The sequence below is a fragment of the Colletotrichum higginsianum genome, chromosome 1 (assembly GCF_001672515.1).
Source record: "Colletotrichum higginsianum IMI 349063 chromosome 1, whole genome shotgun sequence".
NCBI classification, from domain to species: Eukaryota; Fungi; Ascomycota; class Sordariomycetes; order Glomerellales; family Glomerellaceae; genus Colletotrichum; species Colletotrichum higginsianum.
The window spans coordinates 6,030,331-6,042,495 of NC_030954.1; positions in this window are offsets into that span (position 1 = coordinate 6,030,331).

Consider the following 12,165-nt stretch of genomic DNA (forward strand, 5'->3'; position numbering starts at 1 on the left):
TAGGGTTACTTGCAAAAGGGCTTAGATTCAGCCTCATCTATTCCTAGTAGTTGTAGTAGTAGCTAAAGAAGTAGTAGTCTCTATTATAGTCTACAATTAGATAATTTACAGCACTATAGAAGGAAGTAATTATAGAGAAATAGTAGTACAATGTTTTATTTTAATAATGTACATCTTACTATAGAGTCCTCTTTAGTCTTTAATTGTTCTAAAAGGATAGACTAATAGGAGCCTTATGTAGACCTATCTAAGACGAGATTAATTATCTATTCAACACATTTTGTAGTAAAGTACTCTACTATACTAAAGAGTATAGCTAACCTACAACTTACTGCTACTCTATGTAGCTATTTCTATACTCTAGTTAAGAAGATTATTTTATTTATTACTATAAAAGAAGGTAAAGGTAAATTCCTTATAATAGTAATTACTAACGTCTATGTAGTAAAAGGGAAAAGATGTAAGTTACTGTAATAGTTAAGGTGGAGGTAGGTTAGGCGTTTACTATAAATAAGACACTACTCTATATTACTATACTAGGATATAGCTTAACAGTTAAATATTCTAATTATAGTTAATGTACATGCATAGTGAGCGGATCAACATAGTGAGCGGATCACTTTCCCCTTCTTTCTTACCTTTCCTCCTTACAACAACTTTCCTCTACGCACGACTATGGAATCCTCCTCAAATGAAAGCCGCATTATTCTTGCACTTAAAGCTATCCAAAAAGACCCAAAACTATCCGTACGAAAAGCAGCCTCTATCTACAAGATCCCATTCTCAACCCTTAACTACCGACGCATCGGACGACTACCACGACAAGAAACGCGATCGAAATCAATGAAGATGACTGAGCTAGAAGAAACAGTGATTCTTGAACGAGTTATTGACCTAATCGATCGAGGATTTCCACCGCGACTTGACGACGTACGAGATATGGCTGATTGCCTCCTTGACGAACGCGACGCGACGCGTGTTGGACCCCGATGGGCAGAGAACTTCGTACGACGTCAACCACAACTAAAGACGCGTTTTCGACGTAGAATCGACTATCAGAGGGCATTAGCTGAGGATCCTGCAATTGTGCAGGCCTGGTTTGCCCTCGTACGAAACACAATCGCAAAGTACGGAATCCACGATGACGATATCTACAATTTTGATGAGACAGGCTTCTTGATGGGAATGCTGTCGCACGCAAAGGTTGTTACAACTTCCGACCGTAAGGGAAGGCCTCGTACGAAGCAGCCTGGCAATCGCGAATGGGTTTCTGTCATTCAGGGCGTATGTGCAGATGGCTGGGCGCTGCCTCCGTACGTCATCGTCAAGGGCAAATATCACCTCCTCTCGTGGTATACCAATGGCCAATTCCCACCCCAATGGCGCGTCCACCCTAGCGAAAATGGATGGACTACAAATGAGATTGGCCTAGATTGGCTACAGCATTTTGAAAAGTGCACAAAGTCTCGTACGAAGGGTGCTTTCCGGCTCCTAATCCTTGATGGCCACAACAGCCACAAGTCCACCAAGTTTGACGATTACTGCAAGGAACACAGCATTATTGCTCTTTGCATGCCTCCCCATTCATCGCACGAGCTCCAGCCTCTTGATGTTGGCTGTTTTAGTCCACTAAAGGCGTCGTACGGCAAGGAAATTGAGAAAATGATGCGGATGCAGATTACGCACATTACTAAGGACGATTTCTTTCCTGCCTTTAAGGCAGCCTTTTTTACTTCAATGGGTGAAGAAAACGTACGAGCTGGCTTTAGACAGGCTGGCCTTGTCCCTTTTAACCCAGAAGTAGTTATTTCCCGGCTGGATTTCAAGCCAAAGACGCCAACACCATCCAACTCACGCCCAAGCAGCCAGGGCTCCTGGGACCCAAAGACACCAACTACAGCACATGACGCCGTACGAAGCTCTGCATCACTTAAGAAAAGGATTACTAGTCATCAACATAGCTCACCAACCCATTTGTACGAAGTAGTTGACTTGCAGGCTAAAGGTATTAGCAAGTTAGCACACAAACTAGCTCTTGTTGAAGCTGAGTGCCGTGGGCTTCGTACGGCAAATGAGATACTAAGCAAGCGTCGGAGGGCTAAAAAAACCCAACTACGTCTTGGAGGGTCCCTTAATGCAGCTGAAGCAGAGGCAATCCGGGTAGAGAAGGGTATTGTTGATGCTGGAGGCGAAAATGTGCGTCAGGAGGGAGCTCGTACAGAGGGGGGTGAATTGCGCGGTCGGCGATGTGGCAATTGCGGAAAGACTGGACATAACGTACGAACATGTCAGGTAGTTTGGGAGACCTCTGAAGAAGAGGATGATAAGTAGTTTTAATTGATTTCGTACGATGCTGCTGAATTAACTTACAATAATAGTAGGAAGGTAGAGAAAGGTGATCCGCTCACTATGTTGATCCGCTCACTATGCATGTACGTTAGTTTAAAACTTGTTAAGCTTTACACTATCCACTTTAAATTCTAGTTTATTGTAATAAGTATTTATGTAGCTTAAATACATTACACTTCAGGTATAAACTACTTTAACAGCTAGTAGTAAACCCTATAGTCCGTATAGATACTACGTACTTATAGGTCCTTGTTGTTCCATATTAGTTAAGTTCTACTGGAGTATAGGAGTAGCAATTGATTTTGCCATGCGTACTAGGGTCTATGTATTGATAGCCAGCCGTTTCCTTAGCAACGTCAGATCCACCCAATTTAACACAGAGAACCTAGACACCGAACGTCTAAACCAACGACATTGCTGTAGGCATGCTATTCAAACCACCGACAAGAATACCAGGATATACTCTATATCTAGCTCCTAAGCACTACCAAGGCGCATACAGTCCCTACAGTGCTATATAGAGCAGCAACAGGTAATAGGTCACAGGCAGCAGCTTGCAGCTCTTTCCCTAGTGTGACTAGCATCCCCGAGCGCCATCTCATCATGGTTAGGCGTAGCAGCAGCAGCAGCAGCAGCAGCCAGGGCCTGGTAGGCAAGATCGACCCGAGCGCGTATCTTGTGTTTGTTGAGCGACCCCGTGTTGCGGTATGTACGCACTGCAAGCAAGCACTCCGACCGGACGGCGCCATCGAGGCCCATTTCCGCCGGGCCCACCGGCTGAAGGGCGAATTGCTCCAGGGCGTCCTCGACAAGGCCTGGGTAACGGCCGCCGACGGCGCGCTCGAAGACCCGCACACCTGCGAGCTGCCGCCGGACGGCACGCCGCCTATTCAGCAGGTGCCTTTGTTGGACGGGTACGGATGCACGCAGTGCCCATTCCGAACGAGCAGCCGGAAGCTAGCCAAATTGCATGCGCAGCGGGACGTACACGAAGCCGGCTTGCCTGCCGTTACCCCTACCGCGGCTCATGCTGACAGTCCAGGGTGGGGGGCGGTCCAGGTGCAGTCGCTGTGCCGAGGGCGGTATACGCGGTACTGGATTGTCCAGGCCCGTGGCGTTGGGGGGCTGTCTGCCTGGCAGGATAGTGACAACGTATTCGCAGAGCGCCTATCGAGGCAGGAGAGTCTCATGGCGGCCGAGGATGAGGAATGGGGGCGGACCATCGTTGCCAGCCTAGACATAAACCAACAGTCAAGCTGGGTCAGGGAGATGGGATGGGCTGTGCACCTTGCCGGCCTCGACCTGATCGACCTACACGCCGCTGGGCAGGCGCCCGTGTCCGAGGCCGTCCGCAGGGCAGCCTGGGACGAGGGCTTCAAGGAGGAGCAGCGCCGATTCGCCCTCTTATCGGAGAGCTTCCGCCGGGAGGTGGCGAGATGCTCCCTCCGGCTGGGCAAGGTGCCCTTGGAGACGAAGCGGTGGCTGAAGAGCATCGACCCGTCGAAGCCTCACGGACGGCCGTTCGAGCTCGGCCAAGAAGCCGACACGGTCCGGAAGTACCAGGGTATCTGGGAGCGGTACCTGTGCTACTGCATCCGGGCGCACCGGCTAGGACGAACCGAAGCACGGCGCCAGCGCGGCGTCCGCTTCACCGACGAGCAGTGGACTGCCCTCGATGCACTGGCGGAGTCGCTCGACGCAGCAGGCGACGCCACGAGGGAAGAGGACAGGCGGCTTGGCCGAGGCGGCTGCGGCAGCAGCAGGAGCAGCCACCCGCAAGGGGGGGGGAGGGCCCCAGCAGCCAGAGGCCTAGGAGACTGGCATGAAAGCGACAGTGCGTACGAGGCAAGCAGCGACAGTAGCGATTCCGACATAGAGGGGGCCGGATACCAACGACACCGATCTCCCGGCCAGAGCGGCGGCAGACCAGGCGAGACAGACTACTCTACCGGGTTCCAAAACATGATTGGCGACAGGCCGGAGCACAGTGAGGCCCTCGATCTCCGGGTCTACAGGTTCTGCGTCGTGTCCCTGAAGCAGAAGGTAGCAGTTGACATATTCGCTAACCCGCTGCTCCACTTTACCGCCATACTGGGCGTCCTGGACCCCAAGAGGAGGGGTGTACCAGACGACACTGCCGGCAGAGGCAGCAGCGGCGGTGGCAGCAGCAGTGGCAACAGCACCGGGCCAGAACCAGGAAAGGCCGTTGCCAGGGGCGTCAGCGGCCTCGGTTGGTGCCCGGCATCCAAGTTCACGCAACGGCTTGCCGGCATCATGTGGGGCGGCCGGATCCTGATGCTCGAACACTTCTTCGAGGCGGAGCCAATCGACGGCGACCCGAACGAGATCAGCGTCGCGGTGATCGAGGGCTTCGTCGAGCAGTTCAGGTACTGGCTCGCCGACGGATCGCACACGCCCTTCAGCGCCATCATCCGCATGATGGCGTACGGCAAGGGCCACCGGCGGAGGGAGGGCGGAAGGCCGCGGGTGATGTGGGAGGCTAGCGGCAGGGCGCTGCGGTACCTAGGGCAGCGGGTAACGATTGAGGCGTTCCAGAAAGCGGCGCGGACGACCCTGAAGACGGCGGAGGCAGCAATGGAGGAGCTGATGCGGGGCGGCTGGGCCGAGGCGCGCGAGGCGCTGACGCTCGACCGGGTTGTCGACACGGCGCTCTTCGAGGGCGCCGGGCAGTCGTTTGCTACAAACGAGGCGAACAGCTGGCTGCAGCCGGGGCCCCAGAGGCTGGCTGAGCTTTGCCGGGGCTCCCTCTGGGACGCGAGACTGGAGAAGTGGCGGCAGGACGGCGTGCTCGGTTGGCTGGCGAAGGCGGAGTCCCTCAAGCGGTCGCTGCTCGCCAGCGTGCACGTCTGGGGGGGGCAGCCCGGGCGCGGACCCGAGATGACGACGGCGCGTTACTGCGATACGCAGGATATGGCGCGGAACGTATTCGTCTTTGACGGGCAGGTGATGATCGTCACGGACCGGGACAAGAACCGGGCGATACGAGGCCTCAGCCGTAAGGTGGCCCGGTTCCTCCCCGACCGACTCGGCAAGATGATGGTGGCGTACATCGTGTGGGTGTTGCCCTTTGAGAGGTTCCTTCACGCCGAGGCCGGCATCCACGGGCCGTCCCGGTCGCTGCACCCGTGGCTGTGGAAGGACGCGCGGCGGGGTATCTGGGGCACGGCCGAGCTGAGCAAGGAGCTAGACGCCGTCACGAGAGGGACGATAGGGGTGTCGCTGACAGTGTCAAGCTACCGGCACGTGGCGATTGAGCTCGGCAGGAAGATCCGCGGCCTTGTGGTGCGGCAGGTCGAGGTCGAGATGGCGGAGGAGGACGACGGGGCCGGGCCCGGGGCGGGGGCCCACCGAGGCGCGCTAGAGACGGACCCGCTCACGGGCGAGGCGCGGAGGAAGCCCCGGATGGAGTTTATATGGGACCTGCAGGCAACGCACGGCGGCGTTACGGCAAGGCGGCACTACGCCATGAACATCGAGTTCCCCAACCAGCTGCAGCCGGAGATGGTAGCCAACTTCCGGGAGATCAGCCGGCTGTGGCACGCCTTCCTCGAGTCGACGTCGTCCGTGTCGATGCCGGCAGGGGAAACAACAGCCGAGGGCCAGCAGGGGCCAGCAGCAGAGGCAGAGGGGCAGCGGCAGCAGCAGCAGCAGCAGCAACATCGGCGCCAGCAGCCCACCCCCACAACCGCGCCGGGTACGCCCGCCCCTAAACGCAGGGCTACAGGGCTGGCAGAGACGAGCGAAACGCCCGGCAGCCGGGGTGCCGAGTCGGGGCGTAAGAGGAGGGCCGCCAACGACGCCATGCTGGAGTGGAGAAGGGTCCCGGACGAGGACGAGCTCGAGCGGCGGCTCGAGATCGGCCTCCATGGGCTCTTTGGCGAGGGCGCGCGTTGGAAGACGGCAGAGCAGCACGAGAGCGCCCGGCAGGTGATGTCGCTACAGGGAGGCAAGGTCCTGATGGTCGTGCTCCCGACCGGGGCGGGCAAGAGCGCGTTGTTCATGCTGCCGGCCGTGCCCGGGGTCCACGGCGGGGTCAGCATCGTAGTCGTACCATTCGTCGCACTCCTCAGCAGCCTCACGCGCAGCGCACGCAGGGCCGGGCTCGACTTCCTGTTGTGGCAGCCAGCCTCAGTGACGGGGCGCGTGGAGCGGGTCCGGGTGGCGCCGCTGGTGTTCGTGGGTGCCGAGTACGCCAACTGCGCCGAGTTCGCGTCGTACGCCGAGGGCCTGCGGGCGCGGGGCCTGCTGAAGCGGATCTTTGTCGACGAGTGTCACACCGTGCTCACGGACGCGGCGTACCGGCCCCAGCTGCTCGGGCTGCGCGGCCTGCACCGGTACGACCGGCCGGTGATCCTGTTGACGGCGACGCTGCCGGTCCGGATGGAGGGATGGTTCCGGCGGCTCATGGTGGCGGACGAGGCGAGCATCGTACGGGCCAGCACAGCGAGGCCGAACATCCGGTACCGGGTGACGTGCTGCAGCGGGCAGGGGCCGGGGCCGGGGGGGTTCTCCTCCATAGAGGCCGCCGTGCTCAGCAAGGTCAGGCAGACAGAGAGAGTGATGGGGCAGGGGCAGAAGGGTGTAGTGTACTGCCGGTCGAAGCAAAAGTGCGAGCGTCTCGCGGCGGAAATCGGGTGCTCCTTCTACCACGGGTCGGTCAGCGCAGACGGGCGGGAGGAGGCACTCGAGGCATGGTCGAGCGGACGGTCCCCGAGCCGGTGGATGGCAGCAACGACGGGGCTCGGGTCCGGGGTCGACATCCAGAGCATCGTGGCCGTTTTCCACGCGGAGGCACCGTACGGGCTCGTGGACTTCGTGCAGCAGACGGGGCGGGGAGGTCGGGCCGAGGGGGAAACAGTCGACTCGGTGGTCTTCCTGGACGGAGAGGGCGGGACGCCGTATGACCGGCAGGCAAGCGACGTAAGGCAGCTGGACAGGCAGGGGATGGAGAGTTTCCTGCAGACGGAGGGGTGCCGGCGGGTAGCGCTCGGGGTGTTCATGGACGGGTACGGGCAGGACTGCACGGGGTTGGGGGGGGAGATGTGCGACCGATGCGAGGAGCAGGGCTATGGCGAGTTGGCAGGAGGGTGGGAGGAGGAGGTGGGGGTGGGGGAGGATGAAGGAGGAGACGTCAGGAGGGAGGTGAACCGGCTGGCTCGGGAGGAGATGGCGACGCAGAAGCTGTCAGGCGCACTACAGGGCTGGCTTGACGAGGTAGAAGGCAAGTGTGCAGTCTGCTACATGCACTGGTGTAACAGGGGCAGGCCGGCCAGCAAGGCCGAGGTGTTCAGGCACCGGGGAGTGGAGTGTGGGCGGCTGGACCGGGAGAGATTCCGGAGGTGGCGGGCTAAGATCCAGTTCGAGCCGTACGCATGCTGCTGGCGGTGCGGTCTCGGGCAGACGTTGTGCCCGGGGGGACAGGGGGACGGGGCGGCGGGGGGGTCGGACGGGTGCCGGTGGGCGGACGCGGTGCTGCCGGTGATCCAGTGGACGACGCAGTTCAGCGTGGGGCGTCGGTGGATGCAGGAAGAGTTCGAGGTCGACGCGTCGGACGAGGCGGGCTTCACCAGCTGGCTGGGACGATCGCGGCAGGTAGGGGGGTTGGACATGGCAACGAACGCGCTAGCGGCATGGGCAGTGTTAGTACGGCGTGTGTGTAGAGTAGAGAGCGAGGATGTATAAGGGTTACTGTAATAAAGGTATAGGGATGGGATAGTTTGGCATAGAGAGAGGTGCTATTATATAGTGTTTTTTAGTTAGAGTTATGATTTGTTTCTAGGGTTGGAATAAAAGTACCAAAAAGACATCTATAATGTAGGGCTTTGTTTGCGTTTCTATGTAAATGTAAACAATATAGGGAAGTATTAACCTAAGTTTGCAATCCTACTTAACTACAAGTAAGTATGTAAATTAAAACTAATATACTTTAGCTTTAGGGTAGTACTTAAAATTATTAACCCTTTTAGGTCCCTAGTTAAGATAGTTAAGCTTCTAGTAGTAAGTATACTGAATAGAGGCCTAGGCAGTAGAGAAGGTACACCCTTTATTTACTAGGCAGGTATATTATTAGATTTAAAAAAAAGAGTGTAGAGGCTAGGTAGCTACTAGCTTAACTAAAAGGTTAACCCTACAGGTAAGCTAGCGGCTAATAAGGTAAAGGCAGGCCTTAAAACCCTTTAGGGCCTAAGACTGAAAGAATCCTGCAACCTTAATGTATTCAGGTTTTTAGTCGTATATCTAATACTAGCTATTAATTGCAGAACTTGAAAGTCGGGGCCTGTTATTCGATAAAGGTAGAGGCCTGCACTAGTATTAACAAGGCTGCCGGAGCCGGTCTGGGATCGGACGGCAGAGGCCTCAGGACCAAGGGATCAGCCCAAGAACAGGACCGCAGGGCCGGCCGGCCACGGATCGGACCAAAGGAGGGATCGCCCAAGGCAGGCCAGCAGGCGGCAAGGCCGCCCTTGCTTCCGTGCCCGGCTCGGTCGCAGGTCCAGACCTCCGGATCCGATCAGAGTTGAACGCGAAGCGTCTGCAGCAGGGCCACAAAGACGTTTCGTACCATCTGAAGAATCCAGCAAAAGAGGACAGGCAGGGTTATTATAGGTATTAATATATTGCCGACTAAGGCGGGCCCGAAGGCAGCCGTTAAAATACTGCAGGGCTGAAGGCTGGAAACCCTAGGCAGAGATCGGACTGCAGGGCCCAGGCTGGGAGTGGGCCGCCACGGATCGGACCAGAGACCGGACTGCGCAGCGGAGGCCGGGCCCAGGAACAAGGCCGGCCGGCGAGGGCAGGCCCCAGGCGGCCTCCAACACCAGTCACAGAAGATCAGCTTCGGCTGAGAGGGCTGGCCTGTGTAGCTGAAGAAGGAAGGAAAAGAGGGGGTGAGGGAGGGGGTGTTGGCTGTTTTTCTACCCCCTTTCTTTCTAGAAACCCCTCTGAAGGGAAGGTGCAGACGGCCCGTTCCTTCCCTTTCGAAACAACCAAGCAGGGGATTATTTTCCTGCAGCCTATAAAACTCAACGAATTGTCCCCCCTGATAAAGCCGTTGCACTGCCTGCCCAGCCTGCTTTGAGGCTGATACTCATGAACCCGACGTTCAAAGTCGGCAGCGCATCGATCTCTCTCTGAAAACGCGGGCCCGTCACCTTCAAGGTCGACGGCGTCTCGGCGACGGCGCGCCATCCTCAGCCCCGTACGATGGCTAGGGTAGGCCAACCCGGAGGTTCAGACGAAAGTCCGGACTGCCGGCCCAGAGCCGCCTCGGATCGGACCAAAGTCCGGATCGCACGAGGCAACCCTGCCCGGGCAGCCAGCGACGAGACCGCCTCTGTTGCAGCCTCCCGGGTGAAGGAAGGGCTGGAACCCCCCCCCCTTCCAGGGGTAAGTCATTTGCCCGCACGGGGTAGGGAGAAGGGAAGGGAAGGAGGGGGATGACGGAGGCAGGGAAGGTGCCTTTATACCCCCCCTTTCGTTAGAAACCCCTCTAAAGGGAAGGTACGGACAGCCTGTTCCTTCCCTTTTAAAACAACCAAGCAGGGGATGATTTTCCCGCAGCCTATAAAACCTGACGAATTGTCCAACCCAGACGAGGCCATTGCACTGCCTGCCCAGCCTGCTTTGAGGCTGGTACTCGTGAACCCGACGTTCAAAGTCGGCAGCGCATCGATCTCTCTCTGAAAACGCGGGCCCGTCACCTTTAACGTCGCCGGCGTCTCAGCGACGGCGCGCCATCCTCAGCCCCGCACGAAGGCCACCCTACGCCAGCCCGGAGGTTCGGACCAAAGTCCGGACCGCCTAGAGGCCTCCGGAGCCAGGGTTCAGGCCAAGGGCAGGATCGCAAGGCTGGCTGGCCACAGATCGGACCAGAGGAGGGATCGCACAGGGTGAGGCAACAGCCCCTAGGGCCGCCCTAGCCCAAGTGCAGGGTTGGACCTCCGGATTAACACGACCCTAGGAAAGGCCTGCCTGCAACGAATAGATGGATTGTCCCTAGCGACAACACGTGAGATGCGTGACCAGTACATTATCCAGTATAGAAGCCCACCCACTGTCAACAACAAGGCTGCTCTCATCAACCTCGAGCCACCATCGTGGGGCCAAGACAATCACAATCCACGATGTACCGCCCGCTCTCAGACGGAGAGGCACGCCGATTGTGGAAGGGCTGTGCCGGATGACAACAAGGCCGCCAGAGCCGGCCAGGGATCGGACCGGGGGCAGGATCGCAAGGCCAGGATCGGACCAGGGACAGGATGACAAGGCCGGCCGGCCACAGATCGGACCAAAGGTGGGATCGCCCGAGGCAGGCCGGCAGGCGGCAAGGCCGGCCCCTTCTTCCGTGCCTAGCTCGGCTGCAGGTCCAGATCTCCGGATCCAATCAGACTTGAACGCAAAGCGCCTGTATCGGGGCCACAGAGACGTTTGCTACTGTGTAAAGAAACCAGCAAAAGAGGGCAGGCAGGGTTATAACAGGTATTTATATATTGCTAACCAAGGCAGGCCAAAGGCAGGCTATAAAACCCTGCAGGACGTAGAGCTAATTCAGCAGGTGGCTAGGCTCGTGGTAGGGTTGGTCTGGGACAAGCGGCAAGGGTGTTTCTCGAGCCGTCTGGGTCTCTTGTAGGTCTCTTTCATTACAGTGACTGGTTCTTGGGGTTTCTGTTTCTCTGGGTGTCCACTTGTCTAGTTCTGTAGCGGTCTGCATGGGCGGCTCTCTAGCTGGGGTTGTCTCTCAGGGTTGGAGGGGCAGAGGTTCCAGGGGGTTTTCTTAGTGTTTCCCAGTCGTGCGACAACAGGTTAGGGTCAGGCGGCAGGCAGGGACAAGGTAAGCAGGCGGAGGGCACTAGGGGGGGGCAGCAGGAGGACGAGAAGGGATCAGGGTTAGGGTTAGTTGGCAAGTTAGGGTTTTATTGGGGTTATGGGAGGCGGTGGCGGCGTTGAACCCAACCGCCCCCCAGCGGCGGACGGACGGATGGATGGGGTGAGGTTGTTTTCGGCGTTTACGTCGGGTTTGGGGGCGTAGCGGTTACGGGCCGAGACGGTAACACCGTGGCCCCGGAAGCACGGTGGACCGGCAACGGCGTGGACCCGTACCCCGTGGCCCCGCGAAGGCGGTAAGGCCCCCGAACGGCGTGCGGCGGCGGCTGCTTGAAAACGACCGGTGGCGTGCGGCAGCGCGCGTGTCAGGCCCCCGGCGGGGTGTTGGGTCTGTTCGGCTCTGTTTGGCTGTGTCTACTTGGGTCTGTCTCTGTCTGTCTGGCTGTGTTTGGCTGTGTTTGGCTGTGTCTGTCTGGCTGTGTTTGGCTGTGTTTGGCTGTGTCTGTCTGGCTGGCTGTGTTTGGCTGTGTCTGTCTGGCTGTGTCTGTCTGTCTGGTTCTGTCTGGCCGTGTCTGTCTGTCTGGCTGTGTCTGCTTGGTTCTGTTTGGCTGTGCCTGTCTGTCTGGCTGTGTCTGCTTGGTTCTGTTTGGCTGTGTCTGGTTCTGTTTGGCTGTGTCTGGCTCTGTTTGGCTGTGTCTGTCTGGTTCTGTGTCTCCGGCTCTGTGGACCCCGGCGACGGTTTCCAACGACCGGGTTACGGCTGTTGGGCTTTGACGACGGGTGGACGGGGTCAAACGACCGGTCCACGGCTTGTTGGGCAAACCGCTGTGACGCGGCGTGACCGGTCGAGGGCGGCCGGGAGGGTAGGGGTCCCGACTAAGCTTGTGAAGTATGGGAAAAGGGTTAGGGTTAGGGTTAGGGTTAGGGTTAGGGTTAGGGTTAGGGTTAGGGTTAGGGTTAGGGTTAGGGTTA